We start from the raw sequence: 12,152 nt of genomic DNA, 5'->3' as shown, positions 1-12,152 counted from the left end.
GCTTTTTAGGAAGGAAGCCGAGCGTGCGCCTCGTACACCGCCGCGGACCAGTCGTGCCACAATAATTTCGAACAAAACTTACCGATGGTGACAAAAGTTAGAATAATGGTTACCTCGGGGATGCAAGAAGGGGCACGAGGGAACCTACTGGGAGCTGGAAAAGCTCTGTCTCTTGATCTGGTTGGTATCCATCTGTAAAAATTTATCAAGCATACAGTCAAAATTAGTGCACTCAAGGCACTTTAATATATGATATTGAATAGTATCTCAGTTTTTAAACTAAAAGGATTGTAAGAATAACTTTGTAATAACATTACTGTAACCTTAGGCTCTGTGAGACTCCCGTGGTACAAACACTCTCACTAGGATTTAGCTACCTGTCATTCAAAAACTGCAAAGCATAGGAAGAAAAAGAAAAGGATTGTGAGAATTGAACCCAGTGAAAGCTCTTGGCACACTGATTAGCGCACAGGGGTTGATATTCAAAGACCAGCTAAGATAATTCAGACCGATTTTTTTTTTTTTTTTTTTTTTGAGGATTTAGAGCTTGTTTCAGTGCCTGGCCCTCTTAGTGGCACTGCACCCAGTTGGAAACTACAGAAATCTAGTGAGCTGCCTACCTCGTGGCTGACCTAAGTTCTCCTAAGTTCTGAACCCAGGAAACTTTAATTTAAATACCATAGCTTCTAAAAATAATAAATAAATAAATAATACATATAAATATAATAAAATATAAATGTGATATAATAGCATAAAATAATAATATATAAATAATAAATATATAGATAAAGATAAATAGAGAGATATATATAGATATATCATAGCTTCTGCCCTGGTGGAGCTGACAGTCCAGCACCATGCACAGTCATTCCTGCTTGGAATCCAGTCCAAAAGCAGAATTCTGAAATAGCCAAGGCCAGGTGAAACACTTGTTATTAATGGGTCAGTCGTAACCTTTGCAAAACAAACATAAGAACTCTGCGTCAAATTCTAGCCTGTGAAAGAGCACCAGCAGCAAAAGAATTGACAATTACATAATTCAGGGGCATCTGGGTGGCTCAGTCCCTTAAGCCTTTGACTCAGGTCATGATCCCAGGATCCTGGGATCCAGCCCTGCATGGGGCTTCCTGCTCAGTGAAGAGCTTGCTTCTCCCTCTCCCTCTGTCTGCCGATTTGCCTACTTGTGCTCTCTCTGTCAAATAAATAAAATCTTTAAAAAATAAAAAAATTTCATAAAAATGTAGACTACATGATTCATATTTGTTAATTTAGTCATTAAGTTGTTCAGTTCAGATAAATGCCTTTGTTTAAAGTACTTGTCCTGAACGAGGCATATAACTAGGTAAGAGTATTTTTTCCAAAGAGCATAAGGTGTAATAGGAAGACAAACATAAATGGATCATTCCAATGTAATTCAGGATGAGGAAATACATATAAAAACAATAATGATTTAAATGCCAGCTATATAATGACCTAAATGCTTAGGTAATTTAGAGGCATATTCTCAGGAGACCAGAACTAAGTAAACCACTGCTGAAATTTATCAGCATGCACAATTAGACATTATTTCTGGAGAATACTTCCATTGCAGATTTTTACATTTTTGTGCAAACATTATTTTTTTCAAATAGTTACATAAAAAATATACTATTACTTAGTTCTTAGGAAACCACATGAAAAAATTAAGTAATTGCTTAATGAGTATGTTATGATTTTCTAAAACAACGTTAGGATTGAGAGCATAAAGACATCTCATTTGATTTAAGTCAATGTGTATGTAACATGCACCTCCAGCAGAGACACCTCTCCATAACCCACCCCCTACCCCCTGCCCCCTGCTCCGACTAAGATGGGCTTTCTGGAGGAGGACCTAAAATTAAAACAGTGGTTCACTCTCCAAGATGGTAAAAACTCATGGGGAAGGCATGTTGTTTTATTGACCAGTGTCCCTCAGTGTACCATCATTCTTTTTTTTTTTTTTTTTTTAAGATCTTATTTATTTGACAGAGAGAGAGAGAGAGATCACAAGTAGTCAGAGAGGCAGGCAGAGAGAGAGGGGGAAGAAGGCTCCCTGCTGAGCAGAGCCCAATGCAGGGGCTCAATCGCAGGACCCTGAGACCATGACCTGAGCCCAAGGCAGAGGCTTAATCCACTGAGCCACCCAGGCTTAGTGTACCATCATTCTTAAGTGAATTCAAAGAATTCCTATATCTACAAAAAGTGAATAATAGTCTCCTTAAAAGGCAATGAAGGATTTTGCCCAGAGTCTAAAAAACCTATACGTAGTAGTGTTACAATACCAAAGAAAGCATTCATTCAAATGCTTTCTACATCTTGCAGCAAGAGCCCTGAAAATTGGGCTGCATATCAACTGCATTGTAATCAAATATGATATACCTGCATGTGCTTTTGATCCTTGCTATAGAACACAGTTCTGTAAATGAAGGTAAACTCCACCAAGCAAAAATAATTTGCATCTATTCATAGATAGTTGACAACTTAGAGAAATACCACATATTTCTAAGAAAACATATATAGGAATAAATACCAGAAACACATAGGCTATACATAATGTTGTTATAGCTATTATGAACCCCATGGAATTTTGTAACTATTTTAAAAACAAAAAACAAGGTCAAGCATCAATTTTTTTATGTACACACTCCTTCTTCCTGCTCTGAGGAAACGTTTATATTAAGGCGCGTGTCATTTTTTAACTTACATGCTTTTCTGCCAATGTCTTACTAAATAAACAGGTTTTTGTTGTTTTTTTTTTTTTTACGGTTTTATTTATTTATTTATGGGGTCGGGGGCATAAGCAGGGGAGCAGCAGGCAGAGGGAGAAACAGCCTTCTGCCAAGCAAGGAGCCTGATGTGGTACTCGATCCCAGGAGCCTGGGATCATGACCTGAACCAAAGGCAGATGCTTAACCAACTGAGCCAAGCAGGCATCCCATTATTAAATGGTTCTGATGACATTCTTCACTCTCATCTTCCCAACAACGCTGTGCAAGTATTCATCTATTCATCTGAATTTCATAGATGGGAAAATTGAAGCTCTGTGAGACAAGTATATATTTCACACAGCTGTTAGGTGACAAAAGTGGGATAGAAATCTAAATCTGTTTGATGGCAAACCTTATAGTCTTTTTACCAAGCCAACATTTGCCATCTCCAAAATAAGATCAAGTCATTCTACCTTGTCCTTAATCATCTTTGTGTCCCCCACAATGAGTAGCATGGAATCTTACATACATCTCTCATGGGACTCCTAGAATTAGTAATTATTTTTACCATGCTTTATCTTTACAGATTTCATGACAAGGGAGAATGTGAACTATTTAAGAGTAGTAACTCTTTCGCATTAAAAATACTGATGTTGACAAAACTAAAGTTGAACACAACTTCCTTTCTATTTAAGGTGGAGAACCCATCACAGCCATCTAGAATGCATCAGAGATGCTCACTTGCATAGCCTGGAAAGAGTTTTAGGCCCCTGTTCTCAAGAGAGACAAATTTTCTAGTGAGGGCAGTTATTCTCTGCAAATCATTTGGTCATCTCTACCTTGGCCTGTACTCCATTATGACATCCAGAATCCGTCTACTTTAAACATATTTTTAAAGCCTGTTATTAAGGGGGGAGGGACAATTTTACCAGGTTTTCTAACATTTCCACTATTCCTCTATTGCCAGTCTGAGCAAGTACACACAGGTCCTTGTAGCTTCATTTCCCCATCTATAAAAGGTGGTTGAAACAATGCTAAGTGTTTGTTCTGAGTCTTTAAGAAATCTGTGAGATAAGTTTGGTTTTTACATGGAAGTGAATCATCCTACTCTCAGTTATTCAACAACTTCAATCTAGGTGAAACAAAAATGTAGCTGATATGTTCATGGCCCTTCTAAATCATTCCCGTATCCTACTCTTGACTTTTTGATTCTTGAAGGGCGACAGGATACGCCAGCCCCAAACATGCCACTTTGTCATTAGGACTATTTTTGAGTGAAAAGCACTTAAAAAACCGCCGATGCAAAAAAAGGGTATTTTAGGGGCGCCTGGGTGGCTCAGTGGGTTAAAGCCTCTGCTTTCGGCTCAGGTCGTGATCTCAGGGTCTTTGGATCGGGCCCCGCATCCAGCTCTCTGCTCGGCGGGGAACCTGCTCCCCCCAACCCTCTGCCTGCCTCTCTGCCTGTCAAATAAATAAATAAAATCTTAAAAAAAAAAAAAAAAAGGTATTCTAATCTCCCTTAATCTTACTGAAAACAGGAAACAAACACTCCCTTGTGAAAGATGCCCCTCCTGTACCAGGGGAAAAGGAACATTCTTCAATGGGGAATCAAAACCAAGAGAATCCTGTATAAGTAGACCATGTTAAAATAACTCCTATGGGGCGCCTGGGTGGCTCAGTGGGTTGAGCCGCTGCCTTCAGCTCAGGTCATGATCTCGGGATGCTGGGATCGAGTCCCGCATCGGGCTCTCTGCTCAGCATAGGGGATTTTGTAATAACATTATATGACAGATGGTAACTACATATATCATGGGGAGTACTGCATAATGTGTAGAATTGTTGAATCAATGTAACTAATATAACATTATATGTTCATTTTCATTTTAAAAAGAAGGTATACTTTTGAATATTTGGACTTTATAATTAAAAGGATTTCTTTTTGAGAGAGAGAGAGTGCTTGCATGTGCAAGCTGTGGGGGTGGGTGGCTGGAGGGAGAGGGAAACAGAATCCCAAGGAGGCTCCATGCCCAGCAGAGCCTCACTTGCAGAGCTTGATCCCAGGACCCTGAGATCATGACCTAAGCTGAAATGAAGAGTTGGATGCTTAACCAACTGAACCACCCAGGCACCCCTATTTAAAAGGATTTTTTTAGAGAGTTCTCATCTTAAATGTCCTATCGTTACCTGTAAGAAGATCAAATTATAATGAAAAATAATAAGGCAAAGATCATTCTTACATAAGTTAGTAAATTTTGTGTTTCTGAATTTATATCTAACTCATAAATGAGATTTAAAATGAAAACTCTAAGTTCCCTTTTTGTATGTCTGTATACATCTAGGTATACATATTTTGTAATGTGTTATCTTTCTACTTTCATATGATATTGCCATAATTACTTTGCAAAAGAGCTCTATTTAACCAGTTTAAAAAAATAAGCACTTACATAAATTAAGTATTCCTAAAACTCTCAGAAGTGTAGAAGTTAACCTAAATGTTTTTCAAGTTCACAAGATCTAGGACAATCTTTGATAAATTAAAGCTAGCTTAAAGTTTGTTGGTTTAATAAAAACAATCATGTCTTCAGAGTTGTAAACATTAAACATAATGAAGAGATACAACTTTTTCTTCTTAGGTTTACTAATTAAATGAGTTTATCTCAACTAGATGCTTAAGACTATTACTGAGTTTAAATAAAATTCAGTTTAAAAACAAGATGTACAATAAAAATAAATTGCCTCATGTATGTAAAATACAGCAATATAAAAATAAAAGTTGGAGAGAGCCATATGTTTTCCCCCCTGTGATTATCTAAAGAAGAGTAACTTAAGATTATGCTACCTTTGTTTCATTAAACAAAGTATTATGTCTACTTAAAAATAGTTTCCAAAATCTTTTAGGAAACTTGAAACCTTAAAGTTATATTAAGTTAAATTAAATGATGGATATTCACTGAATATTTAAATAAGATAATACACTAAAACATTAATTGCTAACTATAAATTTATCTGCTTTTGGACTTTCAATTCTTATAGAGAGAAAAAAGATATTTGGTTCTGTTAGTAAGCATATCTTTTACCACATTAAGAAACTGTACTATGGGGGCGCCTGGGTGGCTCAGTGGGTTGGGGCCTCTGCCTTCGGCTCAGGACATGATCCCAGGGTCCTGGGATCGAGCCCCGAATCTCTGCTCGGCGGGGAGCCTGCTTCCTCCTCTCTCTCTCTCTGCCTGCCTCTCTACCTACTTGTGATCTCTGCCTGTCGAATAAATAAATAAAATCTTTAAAAAAAAAAAAAAAAAAGAGGAAGAAGAAACTGTACTATGAAAAAGTCTAAGTCTTCAAAAATTATAAACATTTATAATTATGTAGTCAGAAATTCACTAACCTAGTAGAAGATGCTAACATATATAATAGTTCACAATTGCCTGCTTCCTAATTTTCACTAGAAAATAGAGATTACTAAGTGGTTAAAATTTATAATCAATAACAGGGACACCTGAGTGGCTCAATGGGTTAAGCCTCTCTGCCTTTGGCTCAGGTCAGGCTCAGGTCATGATCCCAGGGTCCCAGGATCAAGTCCCACATCAAGCCCTGCATGGGGCTCTCTGCTCAGTAGGGAGCCTGCTTCCCTTCTCTCTGCCTGCCTCTCTGCCTACTCGTGATCTCTGTCTGTCAAATAAATAAATAAAATATTTAGAATAATAATAATATTTACAATCTATGTATGAAAATAACTTAAAAATGGTCTAGAAAAAGAAACTGTGTACGAAGTATAAAAGAAGAATGGGATGTGTTATTATATAAAGAGTATACGATGATGTGTTTTTGTTAAGCAAAAAGGAAGTAATTTTGTCCTTCAGCAAAATGATTAAATGTTCCAGAATAAGAAAGAGGAAAGGAATAATACGAAATCAAACGGGTGTAGAAAATTGCAGGTTTGTGGAAAAGAAATTTTATGTTGCAAGGTCAAAGCTGGCCAAAATTAAATGGATAATTTATCAGAGTTTTAAAAAGTGAGCTCAATAATATACTAATACAAAATAAGTTTAATTTTCTCTCCATTAAAATGAAAATTTCTTAGATTATTGGTCTGCTTTTAATAAGAGATTATAAAAGGTTTTTCTTTACCTTTTATATCATCTGCCAAGGAGATAAAGATTCTATGTCTTATCAAAGTAATTTCCTGTGCTTCACATTGTCTTTATTAGATCTTTGATTACTTAGGAAAACTGAGTCTTCAATCTTAAAGAAGCTGAGGAGTTTTTGTTTGTTTGTTTGTTTGTTTACAGTTATGTGACTTTCTATATTTACCTTTAAAACCTTTTAATGGTCACTTTAATTAGATGGATAACTAAGTATTTTGTCACTGGGATAGTTCTTAATCAAATATATTAAACCTTTAGGCTTTTTGTTTTTTTAGGTAATAAGTGACTATTTATTAAAAATGAGAATAAAAATCACAAAAAAATTATAAATTTTAAAAGATGGCCACATAAATATCACAAAATCTAAACATATAACAAAATTTTCATTAACTCCTTAGTACTTTACAATTATTCCTGCATCTTAGGGTTTTGGATGACCTCATTATATGCCAATAAATTTGTAATATTTTTTTTTAAAGATTTTATTTATTTATTTGAGAGAGACAGTGAAAGAGAACATGAGAGGCGAGAAGGTCAGAGGGAGAAGCAGACTCCCCATGGAGCTGGGAGCCCGATGCGGGACTCAATCCCGGGACTCCAGGACCGTGACCTGAGCTGAAGGCAGTTGCTCAACCAACTGAGCCACCCAGGCGCCCTAAATTTGTAATATTGTCTATAAAAATAACAATGGTAACTAAGACTTTCCTTCAGGGCATCTGGGTGGCTCAGTCAGTTATGCCTCTGACTCTTGATTTCAGCCCAGGTCATGATCTCAGTGTGGAGAGATTGAGTCCCACCTTGGACTCTGCACTCAGCGGGGAGCCTACTTGAGATTCTCTTCCACTACTTCTCCCTCACCCCTCCCCGACTTGCACTTTGTCTCTAAAAATAAACAGATGCAGATACAGTGAAAAGAAGGGCCATATGCACCCCAGTGTTCATAGCACCAATGTCCACAATAGCCAAAATGTGGAAAGAGCCAAAATGCCCTTCAGCAGACTGGATAAAGAAGATGTGGTCCATATACACAATTGAATATTACTCAGCCATCAGAAAAGATGAATACCCAACTTTTATATCAACATGGGTGGGACTAGAGGAGATGATGCTGAGTGAAACAAGTCAAACAGAGAAAGACAATTATCATATGGTTTCACTTATTTGTGGAACATAAAGAAATACATGGAGGACATTAAGAAAGGTAAAAATGAAGGGGAGGAAATCAGAGTGGGAGACCAACCATGAGAGACTATGCACTCCGGGAAACAAACTGAGGGTTTTAGAGGGAAGGGGGTTGAGGGATGGGTGAGCCTGGTAATGGGTATTAAGAAGGGCATGGATTCCTTGGAGCACTGGGTGTTATAGGTGAACAATGAATCATGGAACACTACATCAAAAAGTAATGGTGTACTATATGGTGACTAACATAACACAATAGAAAAAAAAGAAAAAAGAAATAAAAATAAACAAATAAATTTGGAATGCAATCTTGGAAAGGAGATTTGACTTAGGTCTTAGTTTTCTTATCCCTGGAAAGCAGTAACAGGAAGAAGTAGGGCGGCCGAGCACAGAGCTCAAGAACTGGCCACAGACCCAGAGCGCTGGCTGCCACCTCAGTGCCATGTCAAGGGGAGATCCAAACCTTTAGACATTTTTGACAAATTTCCCAAAATCAAATTCAAAATGAGTCTCTTGACCTTCAGCTAACTTTGGAATTTCTCAGAGAGTCCCTAAATGATCTTAAAGATTTGTTCTCTGTCCTTACAAAAAGATTACACTAATAGCTTGTTTGAGATGTGAAATTACATGGGAAACGTTGTCAAATAAAAGTGATAATTAACTTTCTTTAGGTCATATTTGTATGACTAGATGTTACCAATTTTTAAAATTGTACAGAATTCCTAGAAATCTGTCACTGCCCTTACCACCTATATAATCAGTCAGAATTCCAATTATTACTTGAAAACATTTCATTTTACAAAAATAACCAAATGTTCTTATAAATTGTATCATATTTTTAATAGTGACCTCTCACCAGATCTGTAACCATGGCTATTTTTAAGGGGTTTTTTTTGTCACTCATAAACCATTTTCTTACTCTTAATTATTCTCTGAGAGCATTTTCCATCAACTGCAGGCAAATATGCTTCATCTCTAAGGAGATCTGTTGAAAAGACCCTGACAAGCACTCTAGAATACAGGTTTCTGATAACTGCAGATCATAATATTAAGCTAGATAAGAATTTCTAGAATTCTGGGGCACCTAGGTGGCTCAGTCAGTTGTGTCCGACTTTTTTTTTTTTTTTTTTTTTAAGATTTTATTTATTTATTTGACAGAGAGAGAGAGATCACAAGTAGGCAGAGAGGCAGGGGGAAGCAGACTTCCTGCTTAGCAGAGAGCCCGATGTAGGGCTCAATCCCAGGACCATGAGATCATGACCTGAGCCGAAGGCAGAGGCCCCAACCCACTGAGCCACCCAGGCGCCCCTGTGTCCGACTTTTGATCTCAGCTCAGGTCGTGATCTCAGGGTTGTGAGATAGAGTCCAGGTTGAGCTCTATGCTAAGCCTGGAGCCTGCTTAAGATTCCTTCTCTCATCCCCTCTGGTGTGCCACATTCCCTCTCTCTTTCTCAAAAAAAAGGGGGGGGCACCTGGATACCTCGGTTGGTAGAGTGACTGCCTTTGGTTCAAGTTTTGATCTCAGTGTCCTGGGATTGAGCCCCACATTAGGCTCTGTGCTCAGCAGGGAGTCTGTTTCTCCTCCCTCTGCCCTGCCACCCCCCACCCTGTGCTCACTCTCTTTTTCAAATAAATAAATAGAATCTTAAAAAAAGAAAAAAACTTTAAGAATTCCTAGAATTCTAATGGAAAAACTGATTGATTCATAAAACTGCTAACCCAAGCTCAAGCAAAGAAAAAGCAAGTACATGAGATTGAATGAATTGATAAGGATGGTTATAATTTTATGGCTTTTTGTTTAAAACATTGTTAGATCTTTAATGTTTTATTTTTGAGATTTGAGAAAACCCTTTTTGTGGGGTGCTTGGGGGGCTCAGTTGGTCAAGCATCCAACTCTTGATTTCAGCTCAGGTCATGATGTTGGGATTGTAGGATCGAGCCCCGCATCAGGCTCCATGTTCAGCATGGAGTCAGTCTGCTTGGGATTCTACCCCCCACCCGCCCCGCTCCTCCCCTGCTGGCACAGGTTTTCTGTAAATAAATAAACAAAATCTTTTTAAAGAAAGAAAGCCCTTTTTCTCTTTTTCTTAAGCTATCTATAAATTATCTTGATTTGATAGACTATACTTTGTAAGCAAAAATTAAAATATTTATCGGGGTGCTGTCTCAGTCAGTTGGATGTCTGCTGCCTTCAGCTTAGGTCGTGATCTCGGGTCCTGGGCTCAATGGTGAATCTGCTTCTACCTCTATGTTCTCCTTCTCTCTCTCTCTTTCTCAAATAAATAAAATCTTTTTTAAAAAATTAAAATATTTATCTTTTTCTTCCTACCTGATGCCTCCAGAATTTGCAAACTTTTTTTTTTAAAGATTTTATGTATTTATTTGAAAGAGAGAGAGAGAGCAAGAGAGAGAGAAAGCACACAACAGGGGCAGAGGAGGGGTGAGATGCAGACTACTCTGCTGAGGAGGGAACCTGACACGGCGCTTGATTCCAGGACCCTGGGGATCATGACCTGAGCTGAAGGCAGGCGCTTAACTGCCTGAACCATCCAAGTTCCCCCCACCCCGCCCCGAATTTGGAAGTTCTTAATAAACATTCTTATTCATGATAATATAGTTGTTTACATAGGTTCAGTAAGACTCTGTTCTCTTTACAATTGGAAACATTGGGTATATTATCAAGACTTTGACTGTAATGTCATATTTGACAATGCAGTACATAGACTTAAATGTGACCAGACGGAGGGATACCTGGGTGGCTCTGTTGTTTGGACATCCAGCTCTGGGTTTTTGCTCAGGTCATGGTCTTGGGGTCATGGGATCGAGCTGGAGTTGGGCTCCACACTCAGTGCAGAGTCCGCTTGGGATTCTTTCCCCCACTGCACCTCCTCCTTTTCTCTCTCTCTTTCTTTCTCTCTCAAATAAATAAGTAAATAAATAAAATCTTTAAAAAATAATGTGACCAGATGCATTTAAGGAACTAAGTTTGACTATACGGAGCCAATATTTCTAACACTTCTTGAAATACCAGTCCAATTAATTTTGCTTACAGGATTCCCAGCCCTACAGGTGACTAAGCAAGATTACTTCTTAGCAGGCTCAAGTCTTTTTTTTTTTTTTTTAAAGATTTTATTTATTTATTTATTTGACAGACAGAGATCACAAGTAGGCAGAGAGGCAGGCAGAAAGAGAGAGAGGAGGAAGCAGGCTTTTCTGCGGAGCAGACAGCCCGATGCGGGGCTCGATCCCAAGACCCTGGGATCATGACCAAAGGCAGAGGCTTTAACCCACTGAGCCATCCAGGCGCCCCAGCAGGCTCAAGTCTTGACCTTGAAAATAGAGGAATTCACTCAAATATATGGATGCTACAGGCAAAGTTTGATGGCAAATTCTTGGCTTGATTTCTTAGCCTCAAATGGCTTTCAAGGTTCAATCTAGGGGGTGCCTGGGTGGCTCAGTGGGTTAAGCCTCTGCCTTCGGCTCAGGTCTTGATCTCAGGGTCCTGGAATCTAGCCCCACATTAGGCTCTCTGCTTGGCAGGGAGCCTGCTTACCCCTCTCTCTCTGCCTGCCTCTGCCTACTTGTGATCTTTCTGTCAGATAAATAAATAAAATCTTAAAAAAAAAAAAAGGTTCAAGCTAGGATTCCTTATTAAAAGTTCCAACAAAACAGACTTACAAAGAGCCCATGTGTTACATCTCTATTGTTGCTCACTTATGTAAATAATCAGGTCAAGTTTAATGAGACTAAACTTATTTTACAAACAAAATAGTCTTACTGTAAGGGCACCTGGGTGGCTCAGTTGGTTAAGCATCTGCCTTTGGCTCAGGTCATGATCCCAGGGTTCTGGGATGGAGCCCCATGTCTGGCTCCTCGCTCAGCAGGAGCCTGCTTCTCCCTTTGCTCCCAGCTTGTACCGTCCCTTGCTATCTCTCTGTTTCTCTCTTTCTCAAATAAGTAAATAAGATATGTTTTTTTAAATAGTCTTACTATAATTATATTTAAGAAATATGGGGAGAGAAAATTGCATTTCAGTGAAAACCTGTAACAGGGGTTTATAATTAAGATTCCAGCCCTTTTCATTGTCTTTGAGGTTTTGTTA

The 12,152-nt window shown here is 38.4% G+C and overlaps 1 protein-coding gene across 2 annotated transcripts in view; it reads right to left on the bottom strand.

Moving 5' to 3' along the window:
• Positions 1 to 12,152, bottom strand: part of FAR1 (fatty acyl-CoA reductase 1) — a 91,952-nt gene that overhangs the window by 65,917 nt on the left and 13,883 nt on the right. The window contains exon 2 of one of the 2 annotated variants that reach the window (XM_059136729.1): positions 114 to 192. The exons of the other annotated variant lie outside the window; for it this stretch is intronic. The gene's annotated coding sequence lies outside the window, so the exon portion shown is untranslated. The remainder of the gene's footprint in view (positions 1 to 113; positions 193 to 12,152) is intronic. 2 annotated transcript variants of the gene reach the window in all.

Source organism: Mustela lutreola, chromosome 1, assembly GCF_030435805.1.
Source record: "Mustela lutreola isolate mMusLut2 chromosome 1, mMusLut2.pri, whole genome shotgun sequence".
NCBI classification, from domain to species: Eukaryota; Metazoa; Chordata; class Mammalia; order Carnivora; family Mustelidae; genus Mustela; species Mustela lutreola.
This window is presented reverse-complemented; position numbering and strand designations above follow the sequence as displayed.